Source organism: Cupressus sempervirens, chromosome 4 (assembly GCF_028749045.1).
Source record: "Cupressus sempervirens isolate cs-2001-9-10 chromosome 4, ASM2874904v1, whole genome shotgun sequence".
NCBI lineage: Eukaryota > Viridiplantae > Streptophyta > Pinopsida > Cupressales > Cupressaceae > Cupressus > Cupressus sempervirens.
The window spans coordinates 456,910,466-456,917,198 of record NC_143121.1 but is presented as its reverse complement, the minus strand read 5'-3'; positions in this window follow the sequence as shown (position 1 = coordinate 456,917,198).

Sequence of the window (6,733 nt, the reverse complement as noted above, 5' to 3'; positions counted from 1 at the left end):
GTGACCAATTTTGGGAAAGGTCTTTTTAGTTGGACTCCAACAGTGTAGAGTCTCTTCTCAGGATGAGAAGAGGGAGAGAGGGTAGGGTGTTATGGGCCCCTACCTGTCAGCACAAACCATGTATGAGTTTTGACATGTAAGAATAGAAGAATGGAAGTTCTTGAGTTATAGCCCTAATTGGGCACCTGGTTTGGTGTTTTGTCTGACATCTCCTGTTGGAAAAATCCACCTTTCCCTAGTTTTGATTCATTGTGAATCCTATTTTGAAAACCTAGTATGAATATGAATGTTTGTTTTTGTCTCTTTGTTATGCTTGTTTGTCACCAGGTTAGATTCTGTTCCCTCCGCAATCTTAGCAATGTATTGCAAAAAATGATATGGACCCCTTGATAAGGGTCATGAAGGAAATTTAGTTGATTGTTGAAATTTTGGAATTGAAATCCTATGAAAATTGTATTTAATAACTTTGTTGTAATGGCAACGATGCTGGGTTTTCTTCCTGGTTCTTTCTCGGCTAAGCCTTTGAATCAAGTTGCCAATAAAATAGTGGTTGAGTATTATTACTTCTCATGAGTTTTATTTGTAATTTTTGGTTATATGGATTGCACATCAAAAATAAGATGAAATGATGATGTTCAATTAGGCAAAATTTCAAGTTTTCTTATATGTTGAAACGAAAATTATGTTATGAACATAGGTTCAGTTTCATAATTATTGAAAAAATAAAACAACTCTTGCATCATTGTTAAAGTGGATCATTCAAATTCTTGATACATTTAGTTAGTATCAAATCCTATTAGCTTTATTTTGAACAAAAAATTTATCCCCTTTGGCAAATTTTAGCACTAGCAATTTTAACACTTAAAGAAAAAATATATATATTCCTAGAGAAAATGTCTCTGGAATTTGTATGGGAGCAAAAAGATAAAAATGGATTTGGTTGCAATAGGGAATATTCCTCCAAAGATTCTTGCATTTATCCCTTTTGTTGGAAACTATTTAAATTATAAAGTCAAATTTTTTTTTATAAATGTTTAAATATATAAAGCTTAAAATGAATGACGTTAGCCCACCTCTATACTTTTCCATATTTAAAACTTTAACCCCACTCCCATGCTAACATCACCCCTGTCTATAGTGTTTGGGGCACAGTATGCATTTATAGGCAGTGGAATTATAGTCAAGCTTAGTTATTGAAGGGGGGCAACATATGTATGGAAGATAATTTAAAAGTTTTAAAACTTTAACGTAAAACTTACCTTCTCAATGCCTTTATGAGGCCTGCGAATGCATTTAACACATGTCTGCATAATAGGTTGGAGGACACTGTGAGGAGAATCCCACGTGGGCTACCTAGGATATCAGCGCCTAGGCTAGTCTCGCAAGGTGGGGATGGTTTGAAGTTTGGGGATGGTTAGGGATAGGTGGTGTAGGTTTGGGGTTAGTTTAGTTTTTTTTAGATTGTTAAATTTAGTTTAGTTATGATGTGAGTAATATTAAATTTAATTAAATTTACATTTAATTTAGTTAGTATTTTAATATATGGTTTAGTTTAGTTTTGTAAATGATATTAAATTAAAGTTAGTTTATTTTAATTATTAAAAGGATTTAAATTAAGTTTTGTATTAAAAAATTAAGATAGAATTAAATTGAAGTTAGTTTAGTTTTAAATTAATTTAGTTGTTATATTATTTTAGAAAGTTTAAAATTAATGATTAGTTAGTATTAGTTAGTTAGTTTGGAATTTTATCTTGTATATATTTAATTGTTGTGATCTTTTTAAATATTAAGTTTTGATACGTGGTTCATATGTTAGTTTAAATCTAAGTTAAATTGGTTTATTTTATTAGTATTTGATTTAGATAGGAATCGTGGTTAGATAATATTTATTTATTTATTTTGGTTAATTTTAATATTAGACTTATTAATAATATTAATAGAGTAATATGTCGAAAATGGCTTGTTTGATTTATTAGTCAAAAAGTTATAAGTTATTATTCTTATTGGATGTAAATTTAATTTAGTCAAATGAAATTTACTTTAAGAATTAAATAGAAATTGTTATATGAAAAGAAGAAAGATGTTACCATTATATTGTTTATTATTTTGAAGTAGTGTATAATTTATTTAATTTAAATGTTTTTTTTTGTAGTTGATACGTTATAAGTTAATTAATGGATTTTATTAAAATGTTAATCAATATGATTGCTTTAAAATTATAGCTAATATTCTTTTAGTTTAGTTAAAGTATTGTTAAAATTTGTAGATAATGTTTCATGAAATATTTTATTATCTTAGTCAAATTTAAATTTAATTCATATGGTCATTATATTAGGAATGTTTTATTGGATTTATATAAAATTGTGATTGGAATAAAATCAAAGAAAGTATATTTATGTATATGTTAGATATGATATTATCTTAGTTAGTTCTTCGATTTAATATTTCAATTTAATTAGAACCATTTTCATTTGAATTGTTATTCAATATTTCTTTAATTATAATGTTATATTAGTAATGGAATAACGAAACAAATATCGATATCAGATTAATAACGAGAGTTCAAATTTAACGATGTATTCCTCCACAAGATTATAAACTTAAGATGATATGAAGAGAACCTTTACTTTAACTATGAACACAACCATATCAAACTTAGAGCATTTTAATTATTAATTTTTAAAAAAAATTGTGTGTGTTTTTGCCCTCGTATTTAGGGCATGACACTTATTCTAATGAAATAACTATAATCAAAAGTAAATGAAACACTTAAAACATTTAAACACACCTTGTAGTATTGTCATGTGTCTATCCTACCCTTATCACACTTGTTTGCATTCAAATCTTTGAATTGCCTAATATATCTTCATCATTTATTTATATTAATAACATTTTAATTTTAGTCCAATTTTGACCAAGATTATGATTCTAAATAATTTAAATTTTTTGATCAATGGGATAGGGACTCATTTGATAGAATGATCAATTTCTCAGTTTACTTTTATCAAACATATTCAACAATTGAAACTAAGAAATTCTTACATAATTGAAAGTCTAACTAAACTTTGACTCTTGCCAAATGTAAATGTAGAAAAACACATTAATTCATAACTTTCATATAAAAGTTTTTGATATATTTTAATATTTGCACAATCCACACTTTAAGAACTAATATCATGTATAGATTAATCATTGGCAGAGGGAGCGGGCCCTTTCTCCAACTACCAATCGATCACTAGGAAGACTTAAGACAAGCATAAAAGTCCAACATAGTTATTTTATAGTTACATTAATAATCAAAAGAGGAATATATTTTATATAATATGGTCTATATATATATATATATATAAACCATAGTCAATTAAGATTAATGGTAATTATCTAAGTTTAGTTCCTCATGGTTAGAAACTGATGGAACACAGTATCAATGTGTACCATCAAAATTTAATTATGTGCTCATAATAAACTAAGATATTGATCAAATCAAAAACCAATCCTCTAAAGATCTTCCAAGTCATCCATCCATATTTATCTTTGTTGTAGACTTCCTATTATTCAACTTTGCCTCCAGTGGATCCCTACTTTGAAACAACCATCCAAATTAGCATTCATTATTAGGTTTAATGCCAAGGATTAACATATCTTTGTCACGTGTTTAATATCAATCCTTTTACAACAACTAAGGTAATTTAGAGGACTATGACAAATTTTCTAGGCAAAATGAATGATCAAATAGACAAAAACTAGGATAATAAATATGAAAATATAGGACATATTTAGAACTCATCATTTTCCCCCAACTAAAGTCATTGCATGTCCTCATACAACACTTATTGTTCCTAGTGGATTGGTAGCTAAGTTCTTTATAGCTCCCGTCATCTCACTCAACCACTTTTTCCTTCAGATCCTTGACTTTCTTTTGATGATCAAATTGTTGGAAATCTATTTGAAAACATCATTGATTGTTTGCAAAGAGGGAGATTGTTAATAAAGAATGGTTTCAATCATTGTTTTGTCACTAATGTCAAACTTGCTATTTGTTAGAATGACAATTTCTTATAAGATCCAAGTACTATAACTTAGTTGATTGATGAAGAGGATTTAATCAACAAGATGTAATAAAAGTACCTAAGGAAAGGTTGAGTTATGGTTTTGTAATGATGTGCAAGGATCAGTTAAGACAATGATAAAATGATGTATTGATAGTATACTTGAAGATACAGAGGTTGACCACACTTAGAAACTTTAGAAGTATAAGATGTAACAAGGTTGTCTGCAAAGCTTGACTAAGTTCATTAGTGAGTGTCGAGCAAGCTAGTTCATGCCAAGCAAATTTTCTATTAGTGCTGAGAAAAAGAAAAATCTAGTGTGTGCCAAGTGATACAAAAGGAGCCAAGCAAGTAATAGGTGTTGAGCATCAGAAAAACTTAGTGGATGCCAAGTGAATCCACAGTAGGTGTTGAACATTAGTAAAATGTAGTTGGTGCCAAGTAACACACTATGTGTCGAACACCAAAATTTCAATAATGTCGAGCTGCTACATTATTTGAAAAGTAAAAGATTTTCCAAATCTAAGCCGACAGGTTTGTTACCTTGAATTTTGTGAACTAGATGGAGGATAAGGATGATGAGTCAGAGGCACAAAATTTTAGGTAAACTATTTTTGGGCAAATTTAGGAGGATTCTTCATGATGTTTCTAGAAGGAACAAGATATGGGGTAAATTCATTGAATACTACCTAATCCATTCAAACTAAAATTAAAAGATGGAAGATCTGAGCGGGAAAAGGATTATAGACTTCTATTTAAGGATTCATAGGCCAAGAAGCTAGAGTTTTTGGGTTGAAGTTGTTGAAAGGTGTCAAGGAGAAGGCATCAAGGAGAAGGAAGAATAGAGCACAAAGACTCTACTTCAATAAGTGGCCATATGGGATATTGCACTGGTATATCGAGCATGGAGACTCAAGGAGACAAAGCTTTAAAGGAGGAAAAGTTGTTAGAGCTGAAGAGACTGAAAGCCTGACAATGTTGTCAGCTAAACAATGATCTGAAATCTACAAGTTAAGTTGTTAGTTGTAATAGGTCAAAAGCCCTTATTGTTACTCTCTAACAATTGTATCAAGTTAGGGTAAAATCCTATGGACTTAGGTTGGTTTAGCAGCCATTTGTAAATCCTTTAATAGAGTGGCATTCCAAGTGAATGTTCTAAAGTCCTCTAACTAGGCCCACTTCTAAAAGGGTGGTTAAATCCTTTAACCAGGTCACATTTAATAGTGTGTTGTAGCCTTTAACAGGGTAGTCCTTTCATAGGGCATCACTTCAGAATAGTGAGAATTGAGTAGCATGTTACTAGTGGTTTTTCCAAATCGGGTTTTGATGTAAATCATTGTGTTATGTGTTGATCTTTCATGTCTTATTCTTTCATGTTGATTTTATAGTAACTTGCTAAGTAGGAAAGTTTAAGCTTTAATGCGTGAACAATTTAATGGGCTCGCTTTACTTGATGAAAATTTTTATTTGGACATTTGGACCTTGAATAATTGATTCACACCCCCCCCCCCCCCCCCCCCCAGTAATTCTAACACAAATCATGAGATATGATTGTCTTGCAAACTATCTTTTACAACAACCTTTTAACATGGAAATAGCTAGAAGGTTTTTTGTATAGGTGTATACTCTATTTTGAGTTTAGCTTCTCATGCCATCTTTAGACCATCCATTTTTTGTTCTAATTTGGATTTGAGCTCATCAAGTTTATTCTTATGATATTCTTGAGAGACACATTCTATAAGGAATTTCTCCTCCTAGTATCCTCTTAATTCCTTGATAATCTTCTTGTGCTTGTTAAAAGAGATATACCCTACTTCAAGTTTATGTTCCCACAAGGCTTCTACCTATCCAAGGATTTGTTCATCTCCCTCTACTGTAAGACATATGTCATCAATATGACCTTCCTTTAGGGTTCTCCATAAATTATTTATGATATTATGATATTTTTTTATAGATATAGAACCTCCCATTAATTATTGGTGTTCCTTGATTGATATATATCCTAGCATATCTAAACTAGATTCCTTCAAGCTAACCCTAACTCTTCATAATTCCTTAGCATGTCTTTTAGATCTTTGACATAGTTGTTGAGATTGGTATTGAAGGGGCATTATTTGAGATTCTAATATTTTTACTTTCCTTTGTAGTATCTTAAATTAACCTATAGAAAATTCTTCTCCAGTCTATGAACCACCATGGAGAGTTTCTTTACTATCTTGCAGAGTAGTTGGATGAGAAAATGTTTTAGTTGTCTATCTAATGGGTTAGTTTTGATTAATTAACTATTCTAGAGGTTCCTCTTGTAATGTGGAATCCATTTGATATTCATTTCCTAAAGGAGAGTTTACATTCTCTTGACTTGACTAGGAAAGATTTCTACATTTAGGGTTTATGTATTGTTCAAAGTTCCTTCAAGATATATTGTCTATTGTTGACTGAGTAATCCATCTTCTTACCTAGGTGAAGGGTTAACTATTTGAGTAAAAATATTCTCATCCCTATTAGATATATATATAAATCTTCCTTAGTTTTACTTTCTACCTATTCCTTTCTTATTTTTTCTTTTCTATGATGTTGTTTTCACCTCCTAGAATTTCTACTCTTTTTTTCCTCACCCACCTAGTTTATACCCAAGATTTCAATTTTAGGCTATGCATTTCCTAATGCCACATTGGTAAGGTTTT